Here is a 23,077-nt window from a genome sequence, read left to right as displayed (position 1 = left end):
GCATGCAAAGAATTGATGGCTTCTGTTTTATTAGCATGTTCCAGGAAGCATTGCAAGAAATTGAATATCCAAATGGATTTCAAAACACAAAGAAAAATACAGGTGTAAGCTTGCCTTCTTAGACAAATAAACTATTCAGCACAGTAACACATTAATTTCCCTTTGAAGCCAGCATATGAGGTATTGTTTACAGAAGCCAACATAGTGAATGCTTATGATGAGTGGATGAACACAGTTGGCAATGAAAAGAGAAGAACTGAAACTGGAGTTCTGTATAGCCAAAAGAAGAAAGACAGAAAGAAAACCCAGGACCTGCACTTCTGGAGATGAAATGCCAAAATGAGTGGAGCTAATGAGCACAGCAGAATGAAGACTTGTTGTGTAGTTTGGCTCTTCATAATTCCTTTCCAGGAAAGGAAAAGTTTGAGATCACCCACAAGTGCTCCAGACCATTTCTCCTCATGAGCAGACCACAAGTCAGCAGTCTCCAGTAGGTTTAGAGCTCTTGGAAAGCCATCTTTGCTGAAATCGCAGTTGGCGCCTTCAAAAAGCAACAACAACATTGGCTTCACATACTTCCTCTTCTAATCACTTTTGGAAATTGCTTATTAACTGCTTTTCAGCTATTAGGACCTTTGGCTCATCCAAAATATGTTCTGGCAGCATCCGGTGAGATTCCTTCAACCCTGAGTGAAATAAGTTTTAAATATAAGTTTACGGATCTAAAAAAAACTTTTGGGATTAAATAGCAAAAGGGGTTATCAGAATGTTGATATTGGAAAGTTACAAATGGGCTAAGGATTCAGATGGATTTGAAATAAGATTTTTAAATTGACAATAAGAATTTTTCTTATTGTGGGGAAAATGCTGTTGTATTGAATATTTAAAAAAAAAACATGATCGGATGGGACTTTGGAGTTTGGACACTAAAGGGAACCAGAAAGAAGTAAAGATTACAATTAAAAGAGAAAAGCATTTAAATTTGATTTACTAATACAGAATGAAGCAAAATACTTTATATTGGACATATTGAAGCATATTTGTGAACAATGGACCTACAGGTTAATTTTAAGAGTGCCTGCCATTATAAATAGACTGTGTTTAAAGATGTTATGGAAGAGCATCAAGTTTTACCAGACAAGATTAAGACTGGTTTGAAAATGGATTTAAAAACAACCAGCTACAAGAATGATATGGAAAAAGATGCTACATTGGCTATACAAATGAAACTGATTATAACTAAGACTGGTATACAAATAAGGACTGGGAAAGAAAGAGTAAAGCGGCCTCATGAGATAGTTTAAACAGGAATAGAATACACCAACACACTTTCTCAAGCAACAGGTGCATTGCTTCCTTGTTGTTCCAAGAAGTCAGCTGTATATCTAATCAGTGAAAGATTGACTTTGACTGTTGCTAGAGGAGACCCATGCAGAAGCTCCTCCTCCTCGCTTCCTATTTGTATACAGTATGTTTGCTTTTGTTTCTCCTTGTGTAAATAGGCATATCAGACTTATGAGCTCATTTAGCCTCACATTCTATCAGTGGCTTGATAGGAAAATGAGGGATCATTGGAGGTCTCAATATGGATTTCTTTCCCATTAGTTGCATTCAATCTTTGGTGACTTTTTGGTTGTCTCTCTGTTCCCCCCCCCTCCTCCAGCAATGGCATTTTAGAGGAGGCAGAGGTGAACAGGACCTCTTATCTTAAACATATACACATAGGGAATATGTGTCATTTGAGTGGACTTTGGATTCTATGAGATACAGGTCCTACAGCTGGCAATCTAGACTTAGCAGCACTCCTGCATACTCTTTCTGATGAAAAAATGTTTTTTCCTTAACCACACCCCCTAAAAACCTCACAGCATATCATGCAGCTTACCTAGCTTGTGCTGATGTTTCCAAATAATATCAATTGGCAGTACACAGTGGTGTTAGGTAAAGGGGTTCCACCACAAATCCGCGAAGCCCTTCTGCGCGGAGACATAAGCGCGAAGACTAATTCGCGCCGTTCTAAGTGTTAAGGAAAAATGCGACCCTACCGCGATGACATAATCGTGGAGGGCAAAATTGCGCATTCCCAAGCACTCACTACCCTAAACCTAACCCTAAACCTAACCCTAAACCTAACCCTAAACCTAACCCTAAAGCTAAACCTAACCCTAAACCTAACCCTAAACCTAACCCTAACGCTAAACCTAACCCTAAACCTAACCCTAAACCTAACCCTAAACCTAACCCTAACCCTAACCCTAAACCTAACCCTAAACCTAACCCTAAAACAAACCCCTAAACCTAATCCTAACGCTTACCTTAAATGAAGTCAGCTTTCTGCCGCGGTGCTGTTTTAAAGCGCCCTTATGTTGCCGTGCTGTTGTCGCGGCGGTGATGACGCGCGGTGATGACGTCGCGGCTTTAGCGCCGCGATTTTATCGCCGCGATTTTGACCAGCGCGGTTTTGTCGTGCCACGAGGTAAAGGCACTATGAGAATTTACATAGTAATTTCTAGATCCAGCCTCCTGGTTTAACACAAAGTGATGGACTAGAGCAGGGGTGTCAAATTCCATGAAGGGAAAAAACATTGCAAAACTCCTTATGACAGGAATATGATGCCACAAGTTTGACACCTGTGGACTAGGGGAAAAGTGGGGAGATACTGTCACCATGATAGCAGTTCTCTCATAATTTCCCCTGAATGTCAGTTACTGGTACCAGGTACTGTCCAGAGTTTCAAGCCACCCTATTATCTGATTCATATACTGTGCTAATGCACACTTTGTTGAACTATGAATTGCTGACCACCACGAGTCCAACACAATTAAACTGCACTATGGTTTTATTGTGTTGTACAAACTCAATCTAGACTACGTCTGGAAGGGCCTCCAAAGCACAGAAATAACAATAAGTTTTACCCAAATGTTAATTGGTCTGGTTTTTTTTTCACTGAACATGTGTGCAAAAGAACATTTGCACAGTTTGTTCTATTGTTATATAAACAATGCATGCAGTGACTTGGTAGAAAGAGACAGACAGAAGTTTCTGCCTTCTAGAATTTAATCTTGGTCCTGCTTGCCAAATGAGGAAGCATTCCTCTGCAAAACATTTACAGTCTTCCTGCTGTCCTTTTCCATCTCCTGCCCCTCCTTCATTTGCTTGTTGATAGTTGGCAAGGAGATCAAGAGAAACTCAGGGCATTTCCTGTCAGCTCATTTAAAGTGCTGCCCAACTAGCCTTGAGCCAACAGAAAACTCTTTTTGTTGTCCAGTTATTCAGTTATATCTGACTTTTTGTGACCCAGGGGAGGACATGACTGTTTCCCCAATACTGTTTCTTTGAGTTTGCAGAATTCATGCTTATTCCTACAATACCTTGCCTTGTATTGGCTTATTTGCCATTGTGTTTCTCCAAACATCTTTTCCAATGACTCTTCCCTTCATATTGTGCTTCCTTTAAATTTCGACTTCATTATTAGTACTCCTGGTGAATGGTCTGGCTTTACTTCATTTCATTTTATTTTGAATGATTTGTTCTTTTTGTAGACTAAGATATTCTCAATCACAATTCAGAGGGACCAATTTTTCTTTCTTCTGCCTTTCCAAAAGTCCAGTTTTCACTATTCTCTGTTACCAGTGCAAAAACCATAGCCTTGACAACACATGTTTATATAATATTGCAGAATAATAGAATAGCAGAGTTGGAAGGTCCTTGGAGGTCTTCTAGTCCAATCCCCTTATCAAGGACAAAACACAATCTTGTCTTAAAAACCTCCAGTACCGACAACTTCTGGAGGCAAGTTGTTCCATGGTTAATTGTTCTAACTCTCAGGATTTTTTCCCCTTAGTTCTAGGTTGGTTCTCATCTTGATTAGTTTCTATCCATTGCTTCTTGCTCTGCCTTCAGTTGCTTTGGAGAATAGGTTGAGAATAGGTTGATCCCCTCTTCTTTGATGTCTATTAACTTTTCCTATATTGCCTAGATTTTTCATACTCTTATTCTAAATAGCAGATATGTCATTATTTTATGGTTACCAGTTACCATCCCTCTGAATTTTTGAGCCTATATACTGTATGTATGTTTGTGTGTGTGTGTGTGTATACACACACACACACACACACACATATATGTATATATATATATATATATATAGATAGATAGATAGATAGATAGATAGATAGATAGATAGATAGATAGAGATATATAGATAGAGATAGATACATACATACATACATACATACATACATACATACATACATATTAGAATCTATTAGGTTCAAATCCCAGTAAGGGTATGGCTAGCTGATGAGAGCTAAATAGCTTGAAATAGATCTATACTATTCTCCCTTTATTTATTTATCACCACAAATACAACAAATATATATGTGTATGTGTATGTGTATATATACACATATACATACACACACACACACACACACACACACACACACACACACACACACACACACACACACACACACACACACACACACACACACACACACACACACATATATATATATATATATATATATATATATATATATATATATATACACACACACATACACACACACACACACACCCATATATATATATGTTACTGTTCAACCTCTTTACATCATTGGATTAGATTGACATTGCCTGTTAACATTGTTAACAGGTGTTTTTAATACTGAGAAGCAGACTTTTTTTCTTTCACTTGCAACAAGAGATTTCTTGTCTTCCTCTCTTCGAGTCATTAAAGTGGTGTCATCAGTATAGCTAAGGTTATTGATGTTTCTCCCAATGATTTTAATTTCAATGTCTATTATTTTTTGTCAAACATCTGATGATATTCATTGTATATAAATTAAATAAGTAAGGTGGCCCTATGGACCTTTGGCATACTCCTTCCCAATTTTGAATTTAATTGCTCCATTTTCTATTCCAAAATGATTCTTGGACATCATACAAATTCTTTAATAGGCAGATGAGGTAGCTGAGCATTACCATATTTTAAGGGCTTTCCTCCATTTGTGATCTATACAATCCAAAGCCTTAGCATAATTGCTAATAGAAAAATAAATGTCATTTTAGAATACCTTCGCCTTTTTTCATTATCCATTAAATGTTTGTAATATTATCTTGAGTGCCCCTGACTCTTCCTAAGCTAGGATGAACATCTGGCACTCCCATTCTATGTTTTGATTAAGTCTAGATTACTAAGAGAGATAAGTGCCATTGGTCAATAATTGGAGCATTCTTTAACCTTGTATTGAAATGTAAAGTGATTTCCTACCCCCCTCTTCTTAGCCATTGTTGTTCTTTCTATACCTGCTTTCAAATGATAAGGAGCACTTTAAGCTCAATCACTATCCTGCCACAGATAACTGGTTCACCAAAAGACAGCAAGTGCAGGCCATATTTGTTGGCTTATATCCCACCATTATTTGTTATAGATAATTCATGGCAAGGTATGTACCTAATACTCATTCCTCCACCTATTTCTGCACAGCAATTCTATGAGATGAGTTGGGCTGAGAGGGAGAGTGAACTGGCCCAAAGTCACCCAGCCAGCTTTCATGCCTATGGCAGAAAATTACAGTATGGTTCAAAGAAAAGAAGGAAAGCATGTGGACATACATATACCAATCATTCTCATTAAGATAGGCTGGTGCTTGGGATGGTACAAATTGATGTATCTGTGAAAACACAGTCCAAGCTCCTGTTTTACATAGTTAGATGCAAAAGTTGTCTACAGTTTAGACTGACACCAGAGGGCAAGTGAAGCTAAAATGAACTATTCCGCTGCATTGTACAATCCCCTCCCATCTCATGCCTGTCACCTATTAGCCAGTTTACTTTTAAACAGGGGTACAACTTTAAAATTGCATTAAGTCCATCTGTAAAAATAATCCAAGCAAAGAGTCGGTGGGCATTGGGGGAAGGAGAAGGAAGACTGTCCAATGCTTTGCACAACCAAATCTCATGCACCGGACACAGAGTCTGATGGACACCAGACACCTGGGAAGTTGTTCTGAGATATAACTCCCATCTGCTATACCACATAACCCATTTCCATATGTTGGGCATCTGAAGTAACTGGTAGCAGAGTTGCGCAGTGTTGCCCTTTTGCCTTCTCCTTGCATGGTTCAGTCCCTCTGGAGTAGGGGCGCTTTTCACATTGTTTGAAAACTTGTTAAAGAAAATCCATCCCTAAACACTGTTTAAACCATAAATACATGTCTCCTTTCTCTTCTTCTAAATCAAATGATCTCAGCTACAGAAAACTGCTGAATTATTTGGTCTGTCAGCACAACCCTGTTTTCAGAAATAGCCAGGTGCCTTTAAAAAAAAAATCATATGAGTTTTTGCCAGGATCACCTTATTAGTCCCCCAACAGCTGTGTCTGGAACATTATATAATGTGGATTCCCTGAAAATACCACCAGAAGAACTTAATACCAGCTATGGCCTGGGGGAATCAGAGCTTCTGTAATGTTTTTGTGATAACTTTGGAAGAAGAGTATTGTAAAAGAATTTGGGAAGGGGAAACAGGGTGAAACTAAATCCGCCAGGAGAAATGTTATTGCCAGAATTTTAGAGTTACATTTGTGACAATGATAACCACCAGTTACAAAGCTGAAAAGAAAAAAAAAATCTTTTCTGGAATGGGAAAACTATACTCCAACTAATAAAATTACAGTATGGTTCAAAGAAAAGAAGGGAAACATGTTTAAAGTTCATTGCACTGGAAAGTTATACTGCCCAAGGAAAAGCACAGTCCTCTTTATTTTCAATGCAATTCTTTTGCAGGAGACTTTTTTTTATACATTACACCTTCAGATCACTCTAAAAATGACCTTGCAAATACTGTGGCTTTTACACACTGTGGCCCAGGGGAGAATGCCCTCTTTTCTCAAACATTTCCTGTTTCAGATATGCTGCCTGATACTTGGTCTCTCTCTTTCCTTTCTATGTTTTATCTTCTTGATTGAATCCCTAAGTCTTTTGCTCTTGATTTGTATACTATGGAAGGTAAACAATGGGGCAGGAAGTGCTACCTCTGAGACATAATAGCATATTTGCATAGTGAGATGAGTTTTGCCTAAGGGCTCACAGAATCCCAAGGCAACATCTCCCAAAAATGCAATATGAGGAGCAAGACAGATATGCTGTTGTCTTAAAAATCAATGAATAAAGATGGAAAACACAGAGAGCAGCCAAGGTTCTAACCTTACACACTTTCCTGAGAGTAAATCCAGTAAATGCAGTGGGATTTATTTTTAAACAGGCTTAGAACTGAGCTGCAAAAATAAGGAATTGCTAAGTACATAGAGCACATCACCTAATTATTTCAACTTAATGATGCCAAGGCTTGAATTGGCACTGTTTGCTTGCAGAACAGGTACTGTATCACTTGAACTGTGATAACTCCCACTAGGCTGTTAATCTACTCCATCTTTTTAACTTTCAGGGCAAAAATATTCATTAAAAAGTTCATGGGATTTTTTTTGTTTCAGTTTTGTATAGTTGCCCATTTGCCAGATCTTCGGGGTGACAACCAACATTAAAACCAGCAAACCTCCCCCCCCCCCCCACACACACACAAATATCACATGCACATGAGTAACACATAGATTAACTGGGTACTTTTGCCAAATAAAATATCAATTTGCTAAAGAATCTTTCCTTTAAGAGTCAGGTAAATGAAAATATTCCCACTTTAAATAGCAACATACAAACACATCCAATCTCTTCTGTGCAGTTGCTGTTTGTGTATGTATATATAGTTCATTCTTTAAACTTCAGTACATTTTGTCTTCAGTTTCAGTCCTCTCTGGAGTGAGTAGCTACTGGCTGTTACTTCTGAATTGGTTGTATTCTAAATAATGTAGGTCCTAATTTCCATTTATTTCTCCATAAAATGCCTATTTATGAAATAGCAAAACAGTATCCAAGCACAGGCTGAAATTTAGAACCAAACCAACAATTATTTTTCTTCTTTTGTACTTTGGAGAAATATTGCTAAATTGATTTTTTTTTAAACCAATGGTACAGTATGTGCTGTAATGAATGTTAATATGTGTGAATGTGTATCCAGAAAAGGAAAGAGCAATTGATTATGTATAGTGATAGAATTCATAATAAAGCATTTTCGCTTATATTTTATCTAGAAAACTCAGCACCTCCCCCCCTCCCTGCTTCTCCACAGATTAGCTGCTAGAATGAGATTTTAAGAGTAGGAAAGATTGTGTGAGGGTTTTTGAATACCTGGTGGTTATTAATTAAAAATATCTCTTAGCAAATGGCAGATTGTTGATGACTTTGTCCAGCTTCAGAAGCTAAAGAGCATCAGGCCTGGCTGGACTGGAACAAGAGATTAACAGAGAATCCCAGGGCTAAGGCCTAGGCAGGTGGAAACAATTGGAGGAGAAATCAGTGCCAAACTACTCCTCTTTAGCTCCCAAGAAACATGTTTGTACATGTATATGAAATTACCAGAAGATGTACTCAACTTGACAAGGACTACTTTTTAAATTCTTGATTAAAGGACACCACCTTTTCTATGATTGCAATGCTAAACTATTTTCACATGGGATTTTGGAATTTGTGGTTCTTTGTGTTATAAAAATAAAGCTATTGTAATAGCCTGCTATGCAAACATGACTATCACATTAAGTCATAATACTGTTGATTTGGGAGGAATTATATGTACTATGTACACAGCAATTATGCTTTGTTAACCCGAGTCAGAATTTAGAGCAGGGGTTCTCTTTGATACCGTAACACAACAATTACATGAGTTTACGTGACACTTCAATAAAATAAAAGCAGTAAGTTCACTAATGTTCGAACTGATCAAACAGCACATGTGCTATTTACTTTTAATAATTAATTTTTAATCTCTGTATCAAATGAGCCAATGATAGGTCATAATGGAATACTTTTCATTAGATATGAGTTTAAAAAAAAACAAATAACATTTAAAGCTGTATTTTGAATGGAAAACAAGCTCACTTGTTTTTGCAATAATTCCTGGAAATCAAAAGCTTCATTTTGTAGACAGCTATTTTTAGAATAGAATTCTTTATTGGCCAAGTGTGATTGTACACACAAAGAATTTGTCTTTGGTACTCACCAACTCAGGAGTAAGGATGTTTCTCTGTCCTAAAATAGTTTAAGAAAAACTGCTCCTAAAATGCAGTGAGTCCCTTGGACTGCAAGGCGATCAAACTGGTCAGTCCAAAAGGAAATCAACCCTGACGGCTCTTTAGAAGGCCAGTTCCTGAAGATGAAACTCAAATACTTTGGCCACCAAATGAGAAGGAAGGACTCACTGGAGAAGAGCCTAATGCTGGGAAAGATTTGAGGGCAAAAGAAGAAGGGGACGACAGAGAATGAGGTGACTGGATGGTGCCAAGTCCTCGACCTGCGACCGGTCCTAAAGTCCTCGACTTACGGAGTCACCGAAGCAGTAGGTGTGAGCTTAAATGGACTCCAGAGGATGGTAGAGGACAGGAAGGCCTGGAGAAATGTTGGGTCGTACACAACTTCACAACTAACAACAACAAAATACAGCAGCTTGCAAAATGTCAGAGAGTTTAAGTTGTTTTTCCCCACAGAGCACTAGGCTGGATGGAAAAGAGAATGGACAGTGAGCCTTTATTCAGTGGGACTTTGTGGGAAGAGATTCCTTTCCCCATTCTTGCAATTTCTGCCCCACTGCCCTTTCACAGCTTTTCTCCCTTTCTCTCCCTCCAATCAATCCTCTCTGCGAAGTGAACATCAAGTCAAAAATGGTCAGAGCTCTCCTTAGAAAACTTGTGGCCTCCAGGCATGATGATTTCTCCTTTGAAAGGAAGTGTGTCTGTGTGTGTGTGTGTGAGAGAGAGAGGGGGGGTGGGGTGGGGGTGGGGGGGTTAGGAAGCACTTAGACTACTTTAGCAGCAGTCTGGCAAGCCTGCTCAGAAAGGATTGAGAGGAAAGCATCATTTGTGTCCATTATTTTGCAACCTCTTTGGGTCTTGGCTCAGATTTTGAGAACAGCTGGTTTAAGGTGTTTGTCTTTTGGAGTTACAAATATTACGGTATCTTCCCAAAAAATATAGGTCAGTTTATTCTGCTTCTTAGTCTTTCTTATACCAAGCGGGGATATAGAATAATAGAATAACAAAGTTGGAGCGGACCTTAGAGGTCTTCTAATCCAACCCCGTGCTTAGGTAGGAAACAGATTAACAGAGTTGGAAGAGACCTTATCGGTCATCTAGTCCAACCTCCCCCTGCTCAGCAGGAGACCTTACACCATTACTGACAGATGGACTATCCAGTCTCTTCTTGAAAGTCTCAAGTGATGAAGCTGCCACAACTTCCGAGGGCTAGCTGTTCCATTGGTTGATTGTTCTCACTGTCAGAAAGTTCCTCCTTGTTTCTAGGTTGAATCTCTCCTTGTCAGTTTCCATCCATTATTCCTTGCCTGGCCTTTGGGTGCCTTAGAAAATATCATGATCTTTTCTTTCTTATTGGAGAAGGTGTTTGTGGACTGAGTTAAGTACTGACTTTCCATAACCATGTGCAGGGATTACTGGCATTGCTCCTACTGATAAAACCCCCAGAAATAGCCAACAAGTCCAAATTATTGTTTGCAGCAGGCATCATTCTCAGTGTAAGGGAATGTTGTGGATGCAGAATCTCAAGCTTAAAAAGTAGATGGGGAAACAATTTATTTCTCAGTGCCATTCAGGTAAAAAATATGGTTCTGTTTTAGTTTCCTCCCCCCCCAAAAAACAAATAAACAAACAAACCAGAATGCAAACTTCACATTCAGCCTAAATACCCTTTTAAAATCAAGTCTAAATTGGTAGCCGAACCATATTTCATGGAAACAGGGTCTGGGTTTTTTTGTGTGTGTGTGTATATACATACATACATACATACATACATACATACATACATACATTTTGAAGTCGGCTTTGACTCCTGCTAACTGCCTGGGCAATCCCTGCAGTTTTCTTGGCAAGGATTTTCAGAAGGGGTTTGTCCTTACCTTCTTCTTAGGGCTAAAAGAAAGTGACTGGTTCAGTGCTTTAAATCACTACATCTCTCAGTTTTAGTTTTAGTACCATATTTATCTGAAGGGAAGATGATGATGACATTTCCAAAGAAGAATACATAGGGAAATATAAATTATAGACTCTCAGTTTCCCCACTTTGTGAGCTTTTGTGTAGCATGGGCTACACGTTTTCGGTTCCACCACAAAACCGCGGAGAACAAAATCGCACTTGACGAAAGCACGCATTTGACGTCATCACAGCGCGACGAAAACATCGCGCTGTGATCGAAAAATGTAAAAATAAAGCGAAAACCTTACCCTAACCCCCCCAAACCTAACCCTAAACCTAACCCTTAACCTAACCCTAAACGTAACCCTTAACCTAACGCTAAACCTAACGCTAACCCTTAACCTAACGCTAAACGTAACCCTAACGCTCTAAACCTAACCCTAACCCTTAACCTAACCCTAACCCTAACCCTTACCTTTATGTGAATCGGCTTGCTTTAATTTTAATTTTATTTCAATTTTTAATTTTTTTTGTCGTGCTGTGATGACGTCAAATGCGCGCTTTCGTCGAGCGCAATTTTGTCCTCCGCGGTTTTGACGGATCACACACGTTTTCATACATGTATGTCTGCCTATCTATCTTCCTGAAACCCAAAAGTTAATTACTTATAATAGGGTCCCAATTTCCCATATATGCATACCAGCTATTCTGTTTCACCCAGAGATTCACACCTGCTCATACTGCACACAGAGAAACACACACACCATCTTCCTTTCAGAAAAAAAAGGCAAACAAAAAAAAAGAATAGGATGGAGAAGGGAGAATAGAAGGAATAGTTATACCGAAAAAGGGGGCAAGAGAAGATAAGGAGCAAGCAAAGGGAAGAGCTAATTGGACAAGAATAGAAAGGAAAAAGAGAATTGTTCTTTTTAGGCACTGAGAAAAAGGGTTTGCTAGGCAAACAGCCCTCAAGAATAATTGCTCATCTTCAAGGACATCTTCAAAGTATGCAAGGTTATTTGCCTCCTTTTCCCATTCCTTTATTTTCAAAGGCTTCTTTTATTCTTATCTTGTGTAAGAGTTTTCTTTTCATGCAGGGTGACTTCATCAATTCACTGGTAATTATTTGGGGGGAAAAGACCTCAGCCTTCCAATATTTTGGATATTTTGGTTTCCAGATTAAAAAAGTATTTTTTCTACAGTATCTGTCCTGAATATCCTGCACTTAAATTCAGTAGAGAATCCTGCATTTTCATATTATAATAGGGTAGAAAAATTCTATCCTTTTTCTATTGCATCCATAATTTTAAATGTGTCACTATTCCTACCTCCACTTTCCTGCCTACTTTCTAAACTTGAAATGTTTACCTATGCTAATATTACACTTTCCTGGCACAGAATCGTATTTTGCCTTTCACCATTTAACCCATGTGGTTAGATTGTTTACATAGAGTATATATCAAACACAAACCAAGTATTGTTTTGTCCTCTAGTTGCAGTGTATACACATGAGCAAAGCATTTTGAGTTTAGGACAAGGGCACTGTAGTTTTGCACAAAGTGCCAGAAACACGAATACTTGCACAAGGTGATGATTTTCTTTGTGCCATAGATGCGATGTTAAAAATACAGTCGTAGCATAATGTGATGTTCTTAGTGTGTCCTGCTTCCAGGGCTTCCTCCAACCCTTTTAATAACAATAGAATAGTAAGGCAGAACACTTGGAGATCTTTTAATACAACCTTCTGTGGAGGGTAGGATTCTACACCATCCCAGACAAAATGGCCACCAACCTTTTCTTAAAAGCCCTATTACTGGAACAACTGTGACTCCAGGTATAAGGATAAAGAAATGTCTTGCTTTGAGTTTGTATTCCCCTCCCTAAAGCTTCACCTATTAGTTATTATATTGCCCCCAGGAGTTATGGATAATAAATTCACACCCTCTTCCCTTCAATATGCTTTTAATACAATTTTTTATTAAAAGGGTTAAAAGCAAAAATAAAACTAATACAAACTAGATTAGACTAAAGAAAATAACAGAAAAATCTGGAAGTGCAGTTAAAAAAAGAAAGTAGAAGAAAGTAGGGGGAAAGGGAAAGATATAAGGAAAGATATAAAAGTATAAAGAAATAGCTTTTGGTATTCTCCACAGCAGATGTAAGGACAATTATATTTTAATCATTTCTGTAAAGTTATATTATGACTCTCTTCTTTCTATAATCTGTCCTGTCTAATTATCAAAACCATAAATTGCAAGTTCATTTTTTTTTCAAATTCATGCATAACCAATTTTTAGCCACCAATAAATGTTAGGCATTGTCCTTTCTTTAATCAAAGAAGTCAGTTTATACATTTGAGATAATTTATCTGGCACAATGTACCAAGATACATCATTTTATAAAAATTCTTTTTACAATCAAGTGTTTTTCCACTGATCCACCTGTATATTATAACCAAAATTCTTAGTCTACTTTATCATACATTCTTTAACTTGTTCTTCCTCCATTTCAAATTTCAGCAAAGATTTATGCATTTTAGCAATTACATGTTGATTGTGGGTACACAATTGTACTTCAAATTCTATCTTACTTCACTCTATAGTCTATACTATGAGTCTTTTTATCTATTTTGAATCTTTTTGATAAATCTAAAGGGGGATGACTCAACCCTTCTGCTATTATTATTTTCTCTTGATTTAATCTTATATTCTCATTGATGATTTCCAATAATTCCTGCTATATTATCTATTTGTCTCTACCTGCCTTTCTCTTCTGTGGATTGCTTCTTGTACTGAGAACCAGAGAGATGTTTCAAGCCCACTCTGGATTTATTATCTGTCCTCTATTCTCAATACGTGGGATGCAGTGGTTCAGTGGCTGAGACGCTGAGCTTGTTGATCAGAAAAGTTGGCAGTTCGGTTCGAATCCCTAGTGCTGTGTAATGGAGTGAGCTCCCATTACTTGTCTCAGCTTCTGCCAAGTTAGCAGTTCGAAAGCACGTAAAAATGCAAGTAGAAAAATAGGGACTACCTTGGTGGGAAGGTAACAGCGTTCTGTGTGCCTTCGGTGTTTAGTCAAGCCAGCCACATCACCATGGCTTTGAAATGGAGATGCGCACCAGCCCCTAGAGTCAGGAACAACTAGCACATATGCGCCAGGGGAACCTTTACCTTTACCTTTATTCTCAATATAGCATATTTACCACAATGATTTTTAAAATTTATCTACTAATAAAATGATTCTAATTTTATCATACTATGAATATCCTTGCCATCTGGTTGTGACCTTCTAACTTAAAAGTCTCTTGTTTCACACCAACATCCATTCTTCCATCCAAACCAATCTCCAAAATACAAGTTCAATCCGGTAAATCCTGTCTGCCTCTTTCCTTTGCATCCTATAATGCCTTATATTTAACTTGTACCTGCTTCTGTAAAAGGTTAGTTTTCCGGATAATAGTTGTCTTTCCTGGAGGATTTCTTTTTTATTCATCCCTTTTTTAGTCTCATCCAAATTATTTGCATTTTCTTTTTAAGTTCATTATTAAGTTATATAAAGTATCCTCTTACAGAATGTTCACTTCCATCCTAAACCATTCTTACTCTCTATGCCTTTATTATTTTCAAAAAATTCTTTTAACTCCTTTTAGCAATCTTCCATTATTGTTTCCTTTTGTAACCACATTTCATTCAATCTGCACCTAAAAGAGGTATTTTTCTTTTTAAAAGTTAAAGCCACTGGATTGTGATCTGAAAATGTGTTTGATAATGTCTCTACTTTATAAACATTAATAGCCAGAGTTTTAGAAATCCAAATTGCCCCAATTCTTGAAATAGATTTGTTTTTTAGAAAAATAGGCATGTTCCTTTCAGTCAGCAATTTTTATCTCCATACATGAACAACCTCTAATCTATTAATTAAACAAAAATGATCTGTGGTAGTTTGTATTTTTAATATTTTTCTCAGAAGTTTTAACTTTTTGCGCAGAAAGTATCCTAGTCCAATCTCCCAAGAGACACCAATTTTCATATGGAAACTCCAATAATTTGTCCAGAACTCCTTATAAAATGCTGTTTTATCTACATCTGGGACATAAATTTCCAATATCAAAGTCTTAGCCGTCTGTAGATTAACTTCCACCCCAATGTATCTGCCATGATCATCCGTCAATGTAAGTTTTTAATATAGCTGATGATTTACAGTATATACAAAATAATTCAATTTTTTTCATTCCTGCTAAAATAAATTGTTCACCTAGATTTTTGTCACTCAAAATGATTTCATATTTTCCTAATATGCATTTCTTGAAAGCAAACCACATTGTTTTAACTTCTTCAAATAATAATAAAAATATCATTTGAGAAGCATTTCCTTCATTTATATTCCACATTAAGCATTTATAATCCATAGTTACACCAAGATTTTAGAAAAGTCAATAGCTATAATTCCCAATATGGAATCCATATTGAATGTCTTATTGTATCTGTTGTGGCTTTTGTTTAGTCATAACTGTCCTTGTCACTTCCTCCAATTCTTTAATTTCCCCCCCCCCCAATCCCTTGTTTTCTGCACAGAGTTCAATCTGTTTAAAACTAAAAATCACTAAAAATCCACTAAATGGAATCTTCTTCTGTTTTAAGTTTCTCTGTTAGAGAAAAATACTCTTTTCTCTTACTTAGTATTCAACTGGAATTTCTGTAAGTACAATTACATCTCAATTAACTTACCTCTAGTTCCTGGTGGGCCATTTCACTTTTGATTTTAGCAAGAGTTTAATTGGATGAAGGGAAGTATAAATATTTGCTATATTTTTAAGGCATTTGAAATAGCTGAGGAGAAAAATCAAGTGAAAAACAATGAATTAGGAAAAACACATCATTTTACCAAGTAATAAGTATTAAGCAGGAAAATTTTGATTAAATTCAGAATGCAGGATGTAAAAAGAACAAATGCATTTTACAGGCAGGAACTTGTTTAAAAAAGAATATGTTCAAATGTTGCAAAGTTAGTTACAACATGAAGAAATTGGAATACAGAGTATCACCCATCTTTCTCTCTCTTTTTGTTTCCTGTAATGGTTGAACCTGGATGCATCCAAGACATACATCTGCTAGCAGATTTAGGACTGATTCAAAAAATAGTGTGCAAAGCATATTTCATTTGTAAGATTGGCTGCCCAAGAGATCTTGATGGCTACCACAATTAGTTTAAAACTAGGCTAGAATTTTTTTTTTAAAAAAGGAAGTCTTTCAAATGTTGTTGGCTATTAGAATGTTTGAGTCCGAAAGAACCACAAAACAACAATTGCAAGAGCACCAAGAAGGAGCAGGTATTGCCTAGAGGCTGCCAAGAAGATAAGAAAAATCTGGTTAGATCAATCCAAAGTCAGTACATAGTTTAGCATTTTGTTCCCAGTCAATTTTATTTAGAAGCACAAAAGCAGGAAAACTCAACAGAGAACAGTTCCCCCTCCCCCCCGCCACCAATGTTTCTATTAATACCAGACTTTTTAATGGTTTATTCAGCAAAGCATTATTAAGTAGACTATGGCTTGGTGTAATATGATTTATAATAAACTCTGGTTTAATGAATGTTGGATTACAAGCTGTTTCAAGCTGAGGTTCCCATTTTTGAGAGACAGCTTGAAAGTGATATTTTTAAGTGAAAAAGATCAGAATGGAGGTCTGGGAGAAGCTAAGACAAAAACTAAAATTAACATAATCTAGCAGATCAAAAATTATTCTCTGGGTATCTGACAATTATTTCATTTTATCACAATTTGCTAACTATGTTTGCAGGAGATTGGAAACTATGTACAACCTCATAAGCCGTGTACCACAGCTTAGTAAAACCACCTACTGTACAAGTAAAAAAGGATATATAAATATTTCCATGGTTCCTTACTTGCTAGTCTATACAAGAGCATTATTGAGCAAACCTCAAAGATGAGAATGTTCATATCTGTTGCTTGTTAAATGTGTCAAATTATGAGATATCTATGGAATTGGCAGTGTAGGAAGCAGCATTTTAGGGGTTCTGTTACAAATCAATCTGATTTAGTAATTTCTATGGGCAGCATTTGAGGTAGATTTTCGCAGTCTTACTTATAGGCCTCAAGAGACTGAGCCATGAGCGCATTCATTAAGCTAGAAATCTCTTCCTGCTGCTGGCCTTCCAGATATTGTTCAACTTCAGTTTGCGCCAGCTATAGCCAGCATAGCAATGGTGATGGATGAGCATCAGCTGCCCCTCTGTGCTTTAGAGAATCAAAAGAAATGTAATTAATTAGTTATTACTTAGTCTTGTTAAGCTGCTGCCTTTGAAATCTAAAAATTCTATTGGCTTACAGTCCAGGAACAATTTAACCAGACGCCTGGTGTGTCTGTACACACACACACACACACACACACACACACACACACACACACACACAAGTTCAAACAGAAAGCGACTGTGGCGAGGAGGAAAGGTTTATCATTACAAATATTATAAGGAATAAGTAGAGGTGTCCAATTATTACATTAAACAGAGTTCATCAAACAGTACCTAGCACAATCCTTTTGAATGCTATCTTTGTAACCCAAGGCTAAAATCTTTGTAAAACCAGAAATAATTAATGTGCTGGGCCCACTTCCAAGCCAGATGAATCTTTAAGTTGACCTGTAAACAATTGCAGCTTGAATTAAACAATAACCATTGATAGCTTAGAACAATGCTTTGAGAAAGTTGCTTATACTTACCCATGGAAACAGCTCCCTTGAGTCAAATCAATTAACTGGAAATTCCTAAGTTAAAAATATGGGTTTTAAAAAATAATTTGAGAATAATTATTGACCTGCTCTCACTACAGAATTGTGCCAATGTGTAACCTTTTGAAAAATATTCACGTGGTACAAATGCTTTTAATCAGGGGAAAGTCTTTTCAAACAAAAGCCTTCTTTTTGTGATAAATGAGGGTACAGTACTATTAAAGTTGGCCTGGAAATAATGTAATTCCTGCAATGACAGTTCATTTTTGTATAATATTTCCACATTGGCTCTAATTTTTCTCCCACCCTCTCCATTGCAATAAAGAGAGAAAAAGGAAGAGCAAAAGCAGGGAAAGTTTTTTTTGGGGACACCCAGACATTTTCTCCTCAATTAAATTTGTTCACTTTGTGTTCATTCAGTTCCTGGTTGGTGAGAATTTTAATGATCCTTTTTGGTTGAAGTGCATCAAGTACTAAGTTGTATATTGTTGCATATTTGTTTTCATCATTTTTAGAAGAGTTGGGATTATTTGGGGGATATTTTTCTTATAGTGTTCAAAAAAATCTTGCTTGTTAGCTATTTTATCCCTTCTCGGTAGTTTTCAAATATTTGGAAGTCAATATGTGGATAAAATACCCAATAAAACAATAAAAATGAAAATTGAATATCCAACTAGTTTACCTTAGTAACAAATAAGTTAATTTAATGTGCATCAGTATGATTTAATTTTACAGAGAAATATTAGTATTTTGATGGCTCTAATAAAAAGACATCATTGTACTGGAGGTGTATAGCTAAAGAACTTCATTTAACAAATGCTAATCTAATGTTTAAATATACTGTACACGTTCTAAATAATAAAAAAGATAAACAAGGTTTCCCAATCAAAATTCCACTTTGTTTTTAAGTTTAATTTCTTCAACAGATTTGGTAGATGTGGAAGTCAAACAGAAAGATGCTAGCTATTTTTTTGCCTTTTTGCCTTTCATAATTTAAGCCTTCCAGAGTCTTAATGCCTAACGTAATTACATTCTACTTGAGCCTTTTATAGTAAAGCAAAACAAAACCTCCAATGTTATTATGCTATTAGAATTGGGCACTATCTTACAGCACTCTGGATAGAAAATAATAATGGGACCAAGCAATGGCCAAAGGTTGGCCAACATCTCTTTTCTGAAACACAATGATATGTATAATAATTAGGCTAAATAGTCTTACCTGAAGAAAGTCCATTAGGTGCAGTAGTCAAGGCATCAAGCTAGAAGCTATTCTAGTCCCACCTTAGGCATGAAGCCAGCTGGGTGACCTTGTGTCAGTCACTCCGTCACTCAGTCTCAGACTGAGGAAGAAGACAATACAAAACCACTTCTGTAATCTTGCCAGGAAAACTGCAGGGACTTTTCAAGACAGTTGCCAGGAATAATAATAACATAAAAAAAACCTGACTCAAAGGCACCGAAAAAAAACCCCACCTTACCTTATTACTCATTATTTGCATTTATACTCCATTTTTTCCTCAGGGTGTTGAAATTGCACACTCTCTTGCCATCTTTTCCCACAACATCCACCTGAGGGGTAGACTGTGCTGAAAGAGAGTAACTCTTTTTATCTTGGCTCAAGTTATGTGACTGAAGGGGATTAAAACCCGCATCTCCCCAGTCCTAGCCCTGTACCAGAACCCCTACATCACACTCTTCACACCGAATTCAAACCATACTTTATTGTATGAGAGCTCATTGAGGTAACAAGCAACATACTCTTGTGAGGAGGATTTTTTAAAATATGGACTTAAACAAAAACCAGTGATGGTGAAACCTTTTGGCACCGAGTGCCCAAACTGGAACACGTGCATGCATGCACTGGAGCACTGGAAACCGAAAGACCAGCTGGCCGGTGTGCATGCGCATTATGGCCAGCTGGTCTTTGGGTTTCCAGCATGCACATGTATGCCAGTCAGCTAATCTTTGCGGGTGCCGGAGTGCAAAAAACCCAAAAACCAGCTGGCTGGTACGCACGTGTGTGCTGGCCACCTGGTCTTCGGGTTTCTGGCATGCACAAGCATGCCGGCCAGCTGGTCTTTGCCGTGACCCGTCAAAACCGCATTCCACAAAAGCGCGGTCGACGAAATCGCGTATGTGACGTCATCACAACGCGACGAAAAAGATCGAAAAATTGAAATAAAAATTAAATTACAGCAAGCCGATTCACATAAAGGTAAGGGTTAGGTTAAGGGTTAGGGTTAGGTTAAGGGTTAGGGTTAGAGCGTTAGCGTTACGTTTAGCGTTAGGTTAAGGGTTAGCATTAGGTTTTTCGTTACGTTAAGGGTTAGGTTTAGGGTTAGGTTAAGGGTTAGGTTTGGGGGGGTTAGGGTAAGGTTTTCGCTTTATTTTTACATTTTTCGATCTTTTTCGTCGTGCTGTGATGACGTCACATACGCGCTTTCGTCGACCGCGATTTTGTCGTCCGCGGTTTTGTGGTAGAACCGGTCTTTGCACATGCCGGAGCACCAGAAACCCAAAGACCAGCTGACCACCGTGCATGCATGCACAAAAAACCAGAAGAGCAGCTGCGACGGCACATGTGCCCACGCGTGCCATAGGTTTGCCATCACGGACATAGACCTTAAAGTTCATTTTAGAATATATAGGAATGTTGTAACTACTTTTGTTTAATAAAATAAAAACTACTAACTATTCAGTCACCCAAGAATGATCATAGTTATTATTTTACTAGTCAGCTCCATTATGTGCTGCCAATTTTAAAACGTATCTTGCACACATTTGTTATATATATATATATATATATATATATATATATATATATATATATATATATATATATATATATATATATATATATATGTAGGTCTCTAGTTGTTCGGGTTTTCTCCCGCGTAGAATTGGATATGTCTTTGCGACGTTTCGACGAAGTCACATTCGTCATCTTCAGGCTGCTGCTGACTACTTCAGGTTTGGTGTTTCCAGGAGTAGTCTACTCCTGGAAACACCAAACCTGAAGTAGTCAGCAGCAGCCTGAAGATGACGAATGTGACTTCGTCGAAACGTCGCAAAGACATATCCAATTCTACGCGGGAGAAAACCCGAACAACTAGAGACCTACATAGTAACACCCGCGAAAACCTCAGAAAACATATATATATATATATATATATATATATATATATATATATATATATATATATATATATATATATATATATATATATATATATATATATATATATATATATATATATATATATATATATATATATATATATATATATATATATAGGTCATTTTTGCCCTTTTTTATTCCAATACAGACTTCATAGTAAGATTTGTTCCCTTATGGAATATTTCAGAGGGCTTGAAAGCCCAATGTTTTAGATAAGAGTTGGAGTCAAGGATTTGTCCCTTTCTTCTACTGTATTCAGTTGTAACCCTACAATGCATTTATACTTGAGGCCATGTGATCATATCCAGTCCCAGGTCATAAGATTGAGATTTTATTTTGGTTCTTCCTAATAAACTGGATTCTATTGCTTTACCTCCTGCCATAGCCATCTCCCAAAGACCTCCCTTTCAGCTTAGTCTGCCTGTATCTATGACTGTTAAAAGCATGATTACAGTACCATTGAATTGATGTAAGCACCATTCACTTATTGCTCAAGTTATGTGGAAGATTGCTTACCAACGTTCATGGGATTCATTGTCTCTTTGCATCAAGCTAACCTGCTAAAATCAGTTGCTATGGAACTTCCAAGTCATAGTTCTTTCCAGTGGTGAAATTCAATTTTTTTACTATTGGTACTGTGGGAGTGGCTTGGTAGGCATGGCAGGGGAAAAATACTGCAAAATTTCCATTCCCTCCCCACTCTGAGGCAAGGCAGAGGTGGTATTTGACGATTCTCTGAACTACTCAAAATTTCCACTACCAGTTCTCCAGAACCTGTCAGAACCTGCTGAATTTCACCCCTGGTTCTTTCTGTCTGCAAACATCTATGAACCTTTGAGGAACAAAGGAAATTCAAGGTCTGTCTTTCTTCTTGTAGTTCAATGACTTGCCACATGGGGCAGATTCCTGACAGTATTGACTGCCCACCGTCATGTGGGCAGTGGGAGCATTCCTTGCTTACCCTGTTCAATGAAAGTTTTGCCCCCAAGCAGAAGTTTGCAAAACTGTAATGTAGCTACAAGACAAGCGTATCTTCCACCCCATATTTTCTGATTACAGCTTCAACTTTCTCGGGATCACATGCTCTAAACCAACTTTCCCCAACCTAATACCTTTAAAATTAAACTCTAAAGATTTGGGGATGGTCACCTATTTATGGAATACTGGCTCTTCTCAAAAGACACATCTGTACTCATTCTATAAATCACACACACACACACACACTATGCTAACAGGATTAACAGATGTCCCCTATTTCACTGGTTGATGGACCACAAGGGCGGTTGGTGAAGAAAGATTCCAAACAAAAAATTATTTTGTTTAATTACATTCTATCTTTATTATTTTTACTAATAATTGAAGGAGGCAAATATATCCAACACACACCCCTCCTCCTCCTATTTTCCCTACAACAGCAATCCTGTTTGGTGAGTTGGGCTAAGAGAAAGTGATTGGCCCAAAGCCACCCAGCTGGAAGTCATAGCTAAGTTGGAACATAAACATACTGCTTTCTAGCTTGGTGCTTTAACCACTAGCTCTCAAATTTTCATGTGAAGTGAGAGATGACACATTTCATGCCTATAGGCAACACATCCTCTCACCCAGAACCCTCCCTTCGGGCTTTTGGGTGGACTACCGTACACTTGCTGTACTTGTAAAAAAACATAGTTGACAATTTCAGAGATTGTAGAACTGAACTTGTTATTGAGAACATTCACCAGGGTTGAATTCTGCAGTGGGTCTACATTCCAGGCGAAACCTGTCACTCCAAATTCCTTTTTCCTATTGCTGTTACAGGGAGCCAGTTTGGTGCAGGACACCAGTCTAGAAAATGGGAGAACATGAGTTCTATCCCCACCTTAGGTATGAAGCCAGCTGGGTGACCTTGGGACAGTCATTCAGTCTCAGCCCCTAGGAAGAAGGCAGCAACAGCAACCAAAGAACCTCATCAAGAAAAAAAAAAACCTGTAGTGAGTTATCCAGGTAGTCTCCAGGAGTAAGGCTAACTCAAGGCATCAAAATACTACTACATGCTATTAATAGGTAAACGTTGACTATGATTGTTCTGCCTTCAGCAAGCAGCCTTCCAATGCCGAACCCCAACCAG

At 37.5% G+C, this 23,077-nt stretch overlaps 1 long non-coding RNA gene across 2 annotated transcripts in view; it reads right to left on the bottom strand.

Moving 5' to 3' along the window:
* The window catches only part of LOC148047981 (uncharacterized), an 86,162-nt gene extending 66,522 nt beyond the window's left edge, over positions 1 to 19,640 (bottom strand). Inside the window, exons 1-3 of one of the 2 annotated variants that reach the window (XR_015695886.1) lie at positions 19,271 to 19,640; positions 17,784 to 17,828; positions 15,771 to 15,872 (exon numbers count right to left, since the gene is read on the bottom strand). This is a non-coding gene — a long non-coding RNA (uncharacterized LOC148047981). Of the gene's footprint in view, positions 1 to 15,770 lie in introns of both variants that reach the window. The other variant, XR_015695885.1, reaches the window with a different exon arrangement.
* Positions 19,641 to 23,077: the final 3,437 nt, after the last annotated feature.

This window comes from Thamnophis sirtalis, unplaced genomic scaffold (genome assembly GCF_051295495.1).
Source record: "Thamnophis sirtalis isolate CommonGarterSnake01/CBP01778 unplaced genomic scaffold, rThaSir2_p1.2 scaffold_3, whole genome shotgun sequence".
NCBI lineage: Eukaryota > Metazoa > Chordata > Lepidosauria > Squamata > Natricidae > Thamnophis > Thamnophis sirtalis.
Note: the sequence above shows the minus strand (reverse complement) of the source record. Positions and strands in the feature narration are given on the sequence as shown.